The sequence below is a fragment of the Chelmon rostratus genome, chromosome 8 (assembly GCF_017976325.1).
Source record: "Chelmon rostratus isolate fCheRos1 chromosome 8, fCheRos1.pri, whole genome shotgun sequence".
Taxonomy (NCBI): domain Eukaryota; kingdom Metazoa; phylum Chordata; class Actinopteri; order Chaetodontiformes; family Chaetodontidae; genus Chelmon; species Chelmon rostratus.
Genome location: NC_055665.1, coordinates 23,317,541 through 23,333,108, shown reverse-complemented (window position 1 = coordinate 23,333,108; position 15,568 = coordinate 23,317,541). Strand labels below are relative to the sequence as shown.

General features: G+C 42.1%; 1 protein-coding gene across 2 annotated transcripts in view; it reads left to right on the top strand.

Moving 5' to 3' along the window:
- Positions 1 to 15,568, top strand: part of LOC121609858 (vacuolar protein sorting-associated protein 13B-like) — a 316,585-nt gene that overhangs the window by 97,534 nt on the left and 203,483 nt on the right. The gene's annotated exons all lie outside the window — the stretch shown is intronic.

Here is a 15,568-nt window from a genome sequence, read left to right as displayed (position 1 = left end):
TCTAATATAAGGCAGGTGAGTAGGAGACATGTGAAAGCAGCTGTATGCCAGCTCACGTGATTTTGGAAACATATCTTTCCTTGTATCCAGTGTTGAAACAATTTTAAGAAATCTGTTTTCATTGGTCAAAAAAACCCCGACTCAGGCCAGATGGACCTTCACAACCCTGATTCCAAAAAAGTAAGAGACGCTGCATAAAACATAAAACAGAATGTGATCAGCAACAAGTGAAGACTGGGAAAGTTGTGAAATGCTCCAAAAACACCTGTTTGGAATGAAAGGGGCATCGTAGAAAGACTCGATCCTTAAAGCAAGGATGGAGCGAGCTTCACCACTTGGTGAGAGACATGATTATATAAAGCATATTACTACATGGGCTCTGGAACACTTGGTACAACTGTTGTCAATACACAGTTTGTTTGCAAATGATTGCATTCTGTTTCTGTTTAAGTTTTAGACAGCATCCCGACTTTTTTTAGAATTGGGCTTGTATGTTTTTTTTTCAGCGGAATAGCTGCACTTTGATATTTGGCAACAGATGAGTAGCAGCTCATTTCGTGTTGAGTTTTTCTGTTCGATTCAAACTGAGGCAACACCTGAGGTAATTCTGTTTCTGCAGCTTTCCCTGCATTTGTCGTTTTCTTCTTGGTGTGGGTGGGGGAGATGCTTGCCCTCGGTTACTCAGCAGCTGGAAAATAGTGATCTAGCTTGTCAGCTACTGGGTGTAATGTAATTCCCAGGGCACCCTGATTCATTTCCCACTAAGGTGCAATTCATTTTTAATGTTTGTCAGTGATACATTCAGTGAAGAGTCCCCCCCCAACCCCCAAGCTCTATACACTCCCATCATTTCCCATATGACTGCAGAGTTATTACAATGAGTAATTACAAGTTAAGCTCTTTAGAGAGAGAGAGGGAGCGAGAGTAAGAGCACCAAGTTTCTCCAAACTCAAAGTACTTTGCCAGCTGTGTTCTAACGATTCTTCAGTCATCATTCATTAATAAAGAAGAAGAGAAGGAAGGGTAATTAGTGAAGCTTTCACTAGTTTTAAAGCAGAAACACACAGTGCATGTTGCGTACAAGCTGTTTACACTTTGTCCAGTCCTGGACTGAATAGCAGGGGTGGAGAAGGTCAGTTAAGTTAACCTTATCTAATTGAATGTTGTCACTGGATCAAAGGTCGCCACATTCCACACAGTCGGATCAAACATCACACAGCACAATCAAAACAATTGGCCTCCCCGGATCACCTAATCAGGGGCTTGGGATTTTATTCTCACAAATTAGAGGGGATAATGTCCAGACTGACTGTGGAGGGCCAGAACACTGTCTTAAGTTATGCACATTTAGAATTAGTTTAGTCAGATTTAATTGTCCTGGCACATACTGTGTTTTGTGTTGTGCTGACAAGTTTTAAACTAACAGATATACTTCATGCACATTTATGTACTCATCTGATATATTGCATAACAATAATTTAATTTTGTAAAGTGATTGCATAGCTTTTGATTGAAATAGGATTATTTGATGAAAAAACTATTAGAGGGCTCTTTTGCTCTCTATGTCACTGATGATGTTTTTAGTACCCTCTCTTGTTCTGCGTCATGATAAACCGTTCAGATGTGCTGATGCGACGGGCTGTGGTTTAGCAGTTGCCCTGTGATAGAGATTTTCCCTTTCTAATGCCTTCCCATCTTTGCTGACAGAGACAAACATTAATTTGTGGTGGTTCCCTGTTTATCACACCACTTAGTTTATCAGTGTCACTGCCTGTCTGTGAGCCATGCTTCTATCTTTCATCTCTCATTATTGCCGTTCCAACTTTGAGTGAGATCAACCACCACCTCCTCACATTATTAGAGGTTGGTTACTGATTCATACTCTGCCAGTCCTAAAGTCACTTACAGGCTAACCGGAGTTCAGACAGATGCCGAATCAGCCCAGCAAAGCAGTATTGAAGCAAGCTGGCTGGAGTTCTGTGCCGGTAGCCAAACCAATATGTGTCTCGCCGCTTGAGTGCCCATCAGAAAACACGCGGTGGGCGTGGGAAGGGGATGAGAGCCCATTAGCTTCTTCACAGCTCAGCTGCCGCAGCGCACCTCCTCCCTCGTACCAGGGCCTTCCCTCATCTCTTCTCCCATTCCCCCTACACTCCTCCACCTCGACTCCCCTCCTGTTCTGGGCTCCACACACATTTTCCCAGGCTGCACTGTTGCTCACATGAGTCTGTGTGCACACAGTGGGCAAAGCCTTACCGCACAGAGCTGCAGCAACACTAGCTCTTCCAAAGATAGAAAAGGGGAAATATTAAAAGTTAGTGGGCTAAGTACAGTCCCACATAAAGCAGCAGTGGTGAGGATGAAGAGATGAAAAAGGGGTTGAGGGGGAAGAGGATCTGAAATACGATCTCTGGTTGAGAAGGGGTACAAGATTATATTCTTGGAAATTTCTTTTGATGCTGATGTGTGGATTATTGCTGGAGCACTGTGTTAAGACGTAATTAATTAAGCTAATGGTGGTTATGGGCTTGTGGTGTAGGTCTGGGCGGGATTGTGGTAGCGGTGAGAGAGATTTCTCACAATTCTCACAGAATAAAAAAGCAAAGTAATTAACAGAATCAGCCGGTAGGAACCAGACCCAAGGGGAGGAGGGGGTTCAGTGAGGCTCAGTCAAGAATGGAATGTGACACAACCCACACTAATGTTGAATTCTCCCATTTAACTGGCTTTTTCTTCCATACTCTCATTCACACACACAGAAGACTCTCAATAGTACCAATTACAAGGTCTTTGGCTCTTTTTCAGGTTGGCTCGTGTTCAGAAACACTGTTGGAGCCAGCATAGAGCACAGTTTAGCATCGTCTGTTAGAGCGAAAATAGCAGAGAAGCAGATTACGCATGGATTTGTTTGCCGCACATCCTACCCCTCTGATGTTCAAATTGTATTTCTTTCTATCCTCCAAAACCACTACGATTTGTCCCAGTGACAGACAGACTGAAGAATGGCTTCTCGGAGTCTTCACTCAGTCATCACGTATTTATCCCCGAAATATGGAAGCAGTTCCCCTTCCTAAGAGTTCTGTAATTTTTTTTTGTTTTGTAAGCAGAGCTTTCATTTGTCTTCAGAGCCCACCACCCCCCACCCCAGAGACCACACAGGAACATCTTTGGCGTCATTTCCCATAAAAGAACCAAGAGTCATGCTGAGATGACTAAGTATGTGCAGGTTTAACCAGCTCACTCGAGTACAATGATTGGCAGTGGAAATAAAACAGATTTAAAGCCGCAATCTGTAACTTTCTGTGCGTTCAACCTACAGCAAAGATGATAAGAGTGCGTGTTGCTTTGTTTCAACGTGTGGTTGTTAGAAATATCGACCATCGATCGGCCAGCACGCGAAGAATATATTTGTCCAGTGATGAAGTTAAGTCACACTGTGGAGATCTTCAGCCTCCGCATTAATTCGACCATGGATAAAATAATGATTGAACTTCAAAATGCCAGGTTTTAGGTTCGAAGCACAATAGAGGGTTTTATAGCCTTGCTGCTTGCTTTCTAGCAACACTCATCCCTTTAAAGATTCACCTCATGCTCATGTCATTTTCATGTCATTTGGCCATCAGCAGTTCAAATGAACAAGCTTTTAGTTATAACAATGTTACTGGCCAGCTGTCACCCTTAGCCAGAATTCCAAGCTTCATTGAAATTCATCATACACACACACACACACACACACACACACACACACACACACACACACGCGTGCCAAAAACTTGTCAAAATATATCTGTAGGATTTATAGAACGTGTATTGTGTATTTTAAAATGTCCAAGGTTGAAATGAATGATGACATTTAATATTTTTCCTAAACTCTTTATGTATTTGACTTTCATCACATCCTAACCTTTCTATATTTAGCAAGCAAAATGTTACATGTAAGTTTCACTTTTCTTCTTCTTTGCATTTCCCGCAATGTAATTTAAAGAAAATGTTTGCTTTTAGTCTCTGCATTGCATCAACCCGTCCATTTTTTATGCAACTGTCAGTTTGTTCACAAGTAAGAAAAATATCCCAAATGGATTTCAATTTGCCCCAAACCATTTGTTTGTTTAGTTTTTTCTGTTAAGGTACTTTTTGAAGATAAATGCTATACTGTATATTATTCTGTCAGTACACTGCCCCCCTATCTCTTTTTCACATTTTCTGCTATCCAGCAGTGCAGCTATAACATTGCATGGTGTCAAATTCAAGTCATGATAATCATTAAGACTGATTAGATTCAAGGCAAAACCATTGAATCACCATCAGTCTCTGCATTTGATGTTTTCCTTTTCATTTCTTCATTCATGTCGCTGCAGACAAACAAAGGTACAGATCGCTGAACTTTCCCATCATGACCTTTTAACTTTCTACCTTGTAGTTAGTTTTTGATGGCGGTCTTCGTGATGGTTGTTCTTGGCTTAGTGAAAGTGCTGTAAAGTACGCTAGTGCTGTGCTGTACATGGGTCTGCATTTCCCCATGTAAATTGTAGCTTTATATATTGCATGCTGTATCTTTCTGCATTCTGTATATGCTTATAGACATACAGGCAATGCAGTACATAACAAGTCTATTAACACAGAAGCAGCCATTTCTGTTTTTGTGCTTGGTCCTCCTCTTTTGCATTTTTACCTGACATTTGTTTATTTTCTTCTTCTTGTCTTTTGTGTTTTTGCATCCACAAAATAATAGATTGAGAATTCTACAGGAATTTGTACTAAAAAAAAGATATAGTGTATTTATTACCAGAATTGGGGCCTCCACACTATGCTGACCTTGGTGTCATAGTGTGACTGAGGTGGTTAAACTCAGCACTGATCAATAATGGCTAGAGGGAGTAGGTGCTCAGTAGCCTGGTTTATGTCAGCCTACCCTCTCTGCTCTCCACTGCTGACCTGGGACTGCAGGAGTCAGCCCCTGATGAATCTGACTCTCTGACTCAGTTCAAGAACCTCTGCGCCGCCTGTTTTTCTTTTTGGTCTTCTTTACTGTTCTTTTGTTGTTGTGTTCGTAATTTTTATATTAGTATTCCCTCATGGATTTACTAAGGTACACACACACATTTTTGTTTGTTTCTTTCTCTCTTCCCCCGCCCCCCTCTCTCTCTCTCTCTCTCTCTCACACACACACACACAGACACAGACCCACACACTCACACTCACACATACACTCTAAACAGACATAAGTTCTTAGCAACAGCAGTGCAGGCCTGTAAGTGGTGTTATTTGTCAGAGATTTAGTGTGTCCTTCTGCACTCTGAGTGGAGTATACTGACCAGGTCCAGATCCTTGTGCTGGCCTACCCCACTCTGTAACCCCGTCCTTATCTCCATCAGTCTCCCCACTGTTAACTTGGGTCGTCACCCCCTTCACCCTCCCTCTCTGCCTCTTTCATTTTACACCCTCTGCCCATATGCTATTCCTCTCCCTAAAATCTTAAAACTGATCATGGCCCCAGTCTCTTACCCCCCACCCTCTCACCCCACTTAACCTTCATTCACTCTCCTGCCAGGTTGGGCAGGAATGTTAATGGAAGCTGTCAATGGGAACAGATTTGGAAGGTGATTGGGAGAACCAACCAGGGCAGGGTCTAGTGACAGAGGCTCTGGCCCAGAGAGAGTTATGGTGTCTTGGGTGAGGAGAGCATCCAGCTCCCTTGGCCCCTCAGCCTCTCCTGGTAACATGAGCTTGAGTGTTTCTGAAGGCCATGCAACGCCTTGTAACTGGTCATCTTCAAATCAGCTAAACTTTTATGGCCACTTGTCATTCTGACCCTGAACAGCCCCTTTTTTGTTCTCTGAACCTCTCTTTTTCTATTTTTTCCTCTCCCTCCCTCGCACATCATATGGCTTAGAGCTAGGCCCAAACAAATGTAGCCATAATCTTATTTTCCTAACTTGTGTGCTGCTGACAATTTTACGCCAATGAAGCTTGCTAAGTTATAACCTCTCCACCTCCATTTACGTTTTCTAACCTTGTGTCTTCAGTCTACCCTGCGTTTCAAATATATCAGTGACTCTGGCCTTATCGGCAGCATCAGCATTCTGGGGTTACTGACGCCCTTTGCTTCTGTGGGATTTCTTTTATTTTCACAGGAAGAGAAATAATAAGGCCAAAAATGAGCTCTGCCCAAAACCGAAAGGTTGTCATTATGTCATGACTCATAAACACACTTTTTGACATCTAGATCTCTGTGAGATCAGAGAGCAAGAGAGTGGAAAGGGGATGGCGACAGACCAACCTGGCAACACACTCATTACCAAAATTAATAAGGAAAACATTTTACCACGAAATATGATCTGGTGTTTTGAAAGCTGTCGCTAATGTATGTCTGTACCCACAGTGTGTATTAGCTTAATCAGCTTTCAGACTGCACAAACCGTCTGGACTGAGGTGGAGGTTTGACACCCAGCCTAGAGGCTACGTCCTTGCTTCTGTGAGGCTGAGTTTCACAGCCAAGGTGCAGACTTCAGACTTCAGAACCTCCTGTCAGCTCTGCGGTTGACAGCACCATTAAGGAAAGGCAGTCAAGTCCTTGACATAGGCTCCATACATTATGAATGTGTATGCACTTGCACCAAGCGGTTTCATGTACAGGTTTGGATATTGTATTTATCTGCGTGGATGTAATTTAGACTGATGTGAAGCATGGGCTAAGCAGGAGCTGTTCTGGGATCAAGATGTTCTTGATACGGTTTCCAGCAATGCACTTTCTGTCCTGCTATGGGAGAAAAAGGCGTAAAACCCCCCTTTAATTAGAAGGCGTGCTGGCCAGTAACCAGCAGGCAGCTAATTTATCTGATTGAAGGCGAGATGAAAGCAGTGGGGTGCACTTAAAGCTCTGTGCTGTTGTCTGACTGTGTGTGTGCTTATGTGTATGCATGAAGAATGGGAAGTGTGTAGGTATTTCGTACCCATGTGTTGAACTGTATGTTAAACTGCTACAGATGGTAAGAGTTTCTGCTGTGCTCCCGTTGGTCAGTAGCTGCCAGAGGCTCCTGTCTGTAGGAGTTAAAGGCTTTTGGACCAAACTGTATACTATGTCTTGCTTTAGAATGAGTAAAGACTGAGCTTAGACACTCACATGTAGTATACACACCAACACATACAAGAAAACACACAAGCATTTCCTCCACTAACATGCATTCATGTCTCACAGAACACACCGCCGCAGGATAAAGCCTCAGCTTCAGCCTCTGTCAACCCCTTACAGCAAGGAAGTCGTTAAAGGTCATTACGGCATCAAGCCTCTCTCAAAGGAGAGGAGGTTTTGAGGGGTGGTGTGTGTGTTTGTGTGAGTCTCTGTGCTTTTTTGCCGTGAAGAACATAGAGGATGATTGGAAAGCATTGCACAAATCCACTGATATTTTGCAGGGAATCTCTAACTAACATCAGCACAGGTTTGTCTAAATGTAAAGTAAAACTGACTGGATCAGTGATTTACTTGTACATAATCTTTCATGCATTTGATTTTTCATCAAATTAAAGATTTAATCTGCATTATAGGAAAGATTTCCATCTGCCTTGAGACTTGAATCCACAATATCAGGAGATGATGACACAACATTAGTCGTATGTAACAATGAAGAGACTCAGAATGATAATAAATGAATGTGCTGGAACAGAGAGGGTGTTGTGACAGACCGCGTGAGGGGAGGAAGCGAAGACTGCTGATTGACTGCTGAATGAGTCTGCTCTGTTTTAAAGTGTCACTGTGAGGCCTGGTTTTTTAGACAGTCAGAAGATCTCTGGCCAGGTGCAGACACTAAATCCAGTCTGCTTCTCCACACAGGGAGATAGATGACTTGTCTACATGTGTGGTGCTCTGCATGCAGTAGGCCGGAATACACAGGGGCCTGTTACCTCATACAGAAAATTGGATATGACGGTGTGCTTGCTCGGTAAATAACATCTATGAGATAATATATAATAGATAATAGATTTTAGGAAGCATGGGCACACTGTACATCAGTATTTATAATTTAACCGCAGCGAGTTGATCATGCTGTTCCTTGGCTCTGGCCACAACACCTCGTTTCAACATAGAAAGTGATTTTTTTTTTTGTCCCCACAAGCAATTGTTGCCTCAATTAAAAAAAACCTGTGCGAAGTCTGTTGTGACACACTTGTTGTCTGGTCATGATGTATTCCATCTATTAAAAATTGTTTTGTGCCAACAAATATTTTTGTCAACAATACAGTTCGAAGATTTTGGGGAAAAGTCCACCTCTGGTGGATTTTTTTGGACTAACCGTTAGTTGACCCCCACCCTGGTCACTATTACACTGGAGCATGAGTTAGAAATATTACCCTCTTTAAGTATAAGTTATAGGCTTTTGCTCCTTTATCCTAGCTATATCAACACATTGATCTAATTCTCATTTTCTCTCTGATTAATCGCCATGTTGTGTGACTGCAGCATTGTCCTCTTGGTGCACTTTGCATATTTTTCACATGGCGTCACTTTACCGCTTGTTACAAATCATTAAAATTCAAACGAAAAAGTCTTTTATCTATGTAGACATGTGCTAATGCTGAGTTTTGTTGTGGTGAAAATCTTGGAGCAGAACAGTCTGTACAAGACCATTGTGCTTTGGCGCATGTGTGTCTGTGTGTATTTTCTGACGCAAGTGGGTGTCCGGGTTTGTGTGCCTTTTTGTTGCTGAGCTTGGCGGCTCTTGTTAAGTTCTCCAGCATTACAGGATCATTGAATCACTCTCACCCTTTCACCTCCATCTGCGTCTGACAGACAGACACCCTGCCTGCATGAGACGGCCTTAAGGCAGCAAAGTGATGTGTGACAATCCTGAGAGGGTGGAAGGTCCCTATACTGAGCTAATAAGCCAGGCTAATCTGTAAGCCCTGTGATGACCAACACTCTCCCACCACCTCTGCCACCTCCAATGTGTTGGTGACGGCATTTCAGCGCCGCTGCTTCTGGATCCCTCTTAGCCTCTGGGCCAGTCAGTCAGTCGCCCTGTCAGTCCAATCTGCCCAGTCCGTCGGTTTTGTTTAAGAGGCTTTTTAATGCTCTTTGATTAAGGTGTCAAAGGTCACACCGTCGTGCTTTTCCACAACGCGTAGGGGAGTGTGAGGTGGGATGGTGGAGGGGACTGGTAGTGCGACACTGTGATAAGAAGCAGACGGGGGGAGGCAAAGGGACCTTATCACCAAGTCACATGGTGGATTTATGACTCAAGAGAACTGTAGAGGTGCATTAAGTACCGCATCAAGTCCTAGCGGTGTGGACCTACAACCACATAAGTTACATCAACTAAGTATATTCCAGCTCTGGTCGGATATTTATTTCAATTTAAATAATTAATAAACCTCAATTAAAAATAGTCATTTTAGAAATAAAACCATGTCAAACATCCGACAGTTGCTGTAGTTTTTGTTTTACTGTTTTTAAACTAAATGTAATTACACAGTAAATAATTTCTGTTTCACAAATCATTGAATTGATTAGAATAATCATCTTTCCAATAATACACTCAGTCCATTTTACATTAAGTAAATCCAATTCCAGCTAGTATTGATAGAAACCATTTGACCTTTACTAAAAAACTTAACAATATGTGAATATTGAAAGAAAACGTGACAGCTCTCTAGCAGGTCTAACACTGCCCAGTTCTGTTACATCCAGTCCTCCAGCCTTGTAACCCTCTCACCTCTGATGGTCTGTCATTCCAGCCCCCTGCAGTGACAAGCTTACACTGCTGTTCACACCTCTCTTATCAGCCACCAGTCCTTCACTGCTATCAGAAACCTTCACAGGAGCTTCCTCTGTTGCCACAGGGAAGCTAGAGAGGCCGCAGAGCCCGGAGCCAGAGGTGCACCCTGTACAAGAGAGAGGCTTTATGTGTACATTTAAAATCACAAATTATGTTTAGATAACACATGTATTGATCTATTATTTTAGAATTAAGGATTGCTATAATGTGTTCTGCCTACCTAAATCCAGTGTAATCTATCGTAATCTGGGGATCTGAGTTGAACAGACCTTGTTGAAAAGATGCCTTATCTTGACATCCAACAGATCCACTCAGCTGGTGCCTACACAGTAGGTGGTAGGATGAACGTGTGGGTGCAGAGCAGCCTGACAGAGAGCTACCGGGGTATCAGGGGTGTAGAGGGGCATTTTAGGGACATTGATGAACCCCCTGCCCTTATCCCAGGTGTGAACATGGGGTCATCTGTGCCAAGGGAGGGAAAGAAAAGCATAGAGCAGCAGGGTGCAGGAGACGGTTGTCAGACAGACAGACAGACAATGGCTGGATGGTCTCACTTCATTGGCTGGTTGACACTGGATAATGAACCATAGCTTCACACCGGTTCACCTCTAGTAGTTATACATATTGTAAGGTGTTCTCATGTGTGTAGATAAATGGACATATATTGAAAAAAACCCTTTTCAGTGTAACACAGTCCAACACAACAAGACCACAACTTTCAACCACAGTATGCACAACTGAGTCAACAGTCTAACAATTTAATTCGTAGTCTGAACAAGAAGTGAACTCTTCTGGCTTGTGTACTGTATGATTGTATTGCTTTGCTGGATAAAAAGCTGATCCTGACTCCTGAATCATTCTCCATGCGCAAGTCTGCACACTAAGTGACATGCAATGGACAGAGAAAATGTGACTAAGGTGAAACCACTGGAGCAAGCTGCCACTGAGTGAAAATGCTACACTTTATGGACACTGAAAATTTGGTCTTGAAGCAGAGGCTTAATAAACACCATTTGGAACTTGAAAGGAGTGCGGCATAATGGCTGTTTGTGGTCGCCACTTTAATGCATGTGAGTAATTACAAGCAGCTTTTGAAGTGAGCACACAAAAATGTAACAGAAAACCCAATTACTGTATGAGGATGGGGCAAGACATATAGAGAAGGATTAAAGGGCTGGAGGAGTGATTTGATCTGTTTAACTTTTTTAAAGGAACTAAATTGTGATTTTAATGTAACAGATGTTGTCTACTTGTTCATTTTTGTGTATTTTCTTCCAAGACTTTTACAGATAAATACAGAAATCTTTGGCTTCTGTGACTCAGGATTGCTCTGAGCATCTCGCGTGTTTGCACGATCGTCCTAAACTGAATTGTTTATTGCCCGTGCTTTGTCAGGATGACGCGGCATTGGGTGGGGTGAGTGTGTGCCGAGGTTGGTTGGAATTGGTTGTGGTTTGGTAGCAAGTACTACAGTAATACTTGGTTTTATATGAGTGTGTGTCTCTGCTTTGCCACATGTGTTACACTGGTCACTGGGCTCTTCATCTTTGTGGTTTGCCCTTGCAGGCTGCTATTAAGACAGGCAGGCAGAGAGAAAAAACAGAATGAGACAGAGAGACATGTTAAGCGCTGGGGAGTTCAATGTGGTGCATTAAGGCAGACAAACAGACCAAGGCTTAGACATCTGGGCTGGCAGAATATCACACACATACACACTGGGAATTGGACATTGTTTGTGGCAGAGATGGTCTGAAACAGGGCAGAATGTTTGAAAGAAAATCATACAGGCAGTAAACAGAGTGTAACAAGGGTATCTTTGTTGTGGAATGTGAAATAAGACTTTAAGTTTCCCATTAGCAATATTTCCATTAGTGTCTCCCAGAAATATTCTGTTTCAGTGCTGCAGTGTGTTGCCTTTCATGTAGTAGCCAGACAGTTGAGGCTTACAGTGGTGCAAGCAAGCACATACAATAGATTAAGAGGTAAGAGGTCAACAAACCAAGCAAACTTCCACAACGTGGGTGAAAGATTGGCCACAGACGTGTGGTGGGGTTGCGGAGCAGTCGGACTGTCAGGGAGGTCATACAAACTTTTGGTATGGAGAGCAATAATCCTCCTGCAGTGTATTCAGCCCCAGCAGTTTGCTGTAGCAGTAACATCTCCAGGCCTGTTTAAGGAATGGGTCACTACAGAGAAACCAGGGCGCCTCCCTCTGGGACCTGTGGTTTTACTGGGACAGCTCTCTGGGAGGCCAATAGTTCTTGTTTGTGTGTGTGCACATCTGTGTTTCTGTGGACGGCCATTCAAAGGACAGCGCTGGCAGACGGGCTTTAATATTTTTAGTACACTATCTAAATGAAGTTTTTATTGTTTGGTTTGGTTTGCTAGGATGTTGGGCTGAATTCAAAAAATGGAAAGGTCAGGGCGCAGTTATTTGTCATGTTGTTTGAAATTTTGATTCTGTTTACCAGTTAATCCTAAACTTTTTATCTTACAGGTGAAAGTGAGATGGGTGGTCTTTAAATAGACTTCTCTTATTTAGGCAGCTTGGCTTTGTTTGACACTCAGTGACCTTAATCTTTAGTGTTGTTTCCTGCTCTCACTGCAGTTGTATATATGTCATAACCATCCTAAATTCTTTTCAGACGTCCCTCGTTCTACTTGTTTGCCGAACTTTCATCCCTTTCCTGTTTCTCTTCTTCCCTTATGCGACACTTTAATTTTCCTCCGGCCTTATCTTTTTTCGCTCTCCCTCTCTCCTCCAGCTAAATTCTCCTCTCCTTCAACCTCCACCCCGGCATTCTCCGCTCTGTTCTCGCTCCTCTATAAGTTCTTAATAAGAAAGCCTCTCTGACCTTTTCCAGGTCCTTGTTACATCACTGCCCCCTTGTGGTGTGCTGTTCATTATGTTGAGTCCCCCCGCTGTCAAGTTGATGGGAGACCACCCCCCTGGGCACAATGACTATATCAAGTAAATTGTCTTGGGATTGATTGTTCAGCCTGATGAAACAGAGTAAAGCAAATACTCCAAGTAATCTCTGCTGTTTTATTTAATAGTTATTTAATAGGGCCAAGTTTGGATGACACATACAGCTCTGCAGGACTTTGCAAAGGTGGTCAAGAGTTCAGGAGGCTGATGCAGACTTACTGGACCGTATGTCATTAAAAATGGATTTAAGAGTGTTATTTTAAATCATCTGATTAATACATGATTCCTGGGCTGTAGTGCAAAACTTTTCAGACACATTGTTGTGGAGTTGATAACTCTGATTTGCAAAAAAAAAAAAGAATAATGTTTTGATGATGACAACATGAGCTGATATGTAGCAGGCGAGTGGACCAAATCACAAAATGAATTGAATTGTTACTCACTGTGTAATAACATGATCATTCTCTGACATATAATATAGCCATGCTTCATTTCTCACCGACACTGAGTAGTTTTCCGCTTAGGAAATGATAAAGACACATAATCTGGAGGGAGCTCGGCAGTAATTCACACAAGCGGAGGGGAGAGGGCCCGGAGTGTTGGAAATGTCTTTTTATAGGAAATAGCCATGATCATGCAAATACCCAGTCACTTTCCAAACGGAGCTGACACTCACCCAGGCGAGTACACACAGGCGCTTTCTAAATATGCAAGATGGTTGTGTGAAATTCTCTCATAAACACATGTAGCCTCGGCTGTGGGCATCTGTTCGTGTGTGTGCACATGAGTGTGTTTGCGTGTGTCTGTGTGTGTTGGTACGCCTGCGCGCTCGGGCAAAAGGTTGTGTAACTGCTGCAAAGCAGAAGGAATGTGGCCATTCAGAGGTCCTCTCCTTTACAAATAAATATTTGGTGATGACAATATTGGAGATATGTTAAACACGAGGAGGGTAATTTTCTAGTCAAATAAACCTCTGCTCGGTTGGTGGTGAAGGGGGCACAGATGTGTCTGTGTTTCTGACATGTTGGAAAGAAAGAAGGAATGATGGGGAGAGAGAGAGAGAATGGCTGATATCTAGAGGCAGATATAGAAAACATGTTCTAATATTGACTGTGTTCAATACTTGCTACTTGTAATTTACTTTTTCCTTTGTAATACCATATTTGTTTATGGTCATGTCAACTTATTAATTTTGAAAGACTGATGGATGGTGAGAGGGACTGAGGGTGACAGAGCTGGTCTGATCAGAGAAAATGCTGCATATACACACACACACACCTTCAGTGGTCTGATCCCCTGTGCATGATTTTGCTACTGATGTACAATGATACCAATCTTTGATTCACGTATTCTCTATTTTTATTTCTAAAAATGCATAAAATTGTTAGTCACAGTAACTTATGATGTAGCCTGTCTGATTTAATTCATACCTCACTACCATCTTACCACCCACTGTGTTCCTGCAAGGTGCGTAACAGCTGCTTTAACCAGAACATGGCGTCTCCGGAAATTACTCGCCTGCAGCCTGCCAACATTTAGTTACACTTGGTTAACAATACAGATGCTTTATAGTGGAAGTTTCATATATTATAATGATATATATTAGTAATTAATGAAAAATATGTAGGGGAGACAGATAAGTTATGTGTGAAAATGGGCAAGGCTTTCTGGTGCTGTCAGCAGTTCTCTCTAAATTCAGGTGTGACTTAACGAACTCTGATTCAGATCTCTCTCCTCCAGTATGTCTCTGAAATATTAGACTAAATAAGGTTAGTCTGTGTTTTATAAACTGTGGCTTTCTTCGATAAATTAGTTCCTTATGAACAATGGCTCATTTTTTATGTTACTTTATTTAATTAAATTGCTATTGCTCATAAGACATTAAAGATTTAAAAGATAAAAAGCTTTATTTCTTTTCCAATAAATTTTGTCACTACTGCCACATTGAGCAATATTTTGTATTTATGTGTCTTTTCCATCAGATTTGGTCTTGCCTTGGTCTGTGGCTGATTTTAATGATAGCCTGTCTTCATAATTATTCTATTTACAAAGCCATGTTTTTTTTTACAAAAAGCATAAATATTACACTCTGAAATTATCACAACTTGAGATCACAGTACAGAGTTCAAAGTGAGTGTATTTTATTGTACCCTGAACCAGACGTGACATGAAAGTCTGGTCATACCTTGAACTTTGTGAATTCCAGACTGTTTTCTCAGTCTCCCTAATTTAAACAATGATGTTGTCTAGTGTGAGGTAAATTCCTCCTGACCTTTTCATCTTTATGCCCCACCACAGTCACTATTCATCATTTGCAAATGATTGCGTGTTACAAACAAGATATTTAGAATTCAGCCTTATGTAATGTGTTAATGCCTGGTTGATTTATTTTGATAAACATCAGTATATACACATTTATTTTGAAACATTTTCATAGATCATGTTTTCATCATGGTTTCATAGATTCCACTCATCTATTGTCTTGCCTCCCATCAAAGTATGGTTCATGGTGACGTCTGGGCAAGCAGCCTGAACATCCTTCTCCCGAACACTTTCCTCCAGTTCTTTCCTGCTCAGCATGCCCTGACACTGCCCTGCTGGTGCCCAAACAATCTCATCTGGCTCGATACTGCTCCCTGTGGAGTGAGGTCAGCCACCCTGTGGGGAGAAATAGTGCCTAGAGTGCATGTACAATATCTTGTACCCATAACATAACTTTGTTGCTCAGCTTTCTCTTACCACAATGGTGCATTACATACACATTGCATGGGGTATTATGTAGGATGTACCCCAACCACAGCAGATTTCTCTGAGGTATCACGGTCTCCATTGACCTTTCCTAGGAGCTCCTTTGTGGTTGACAGCA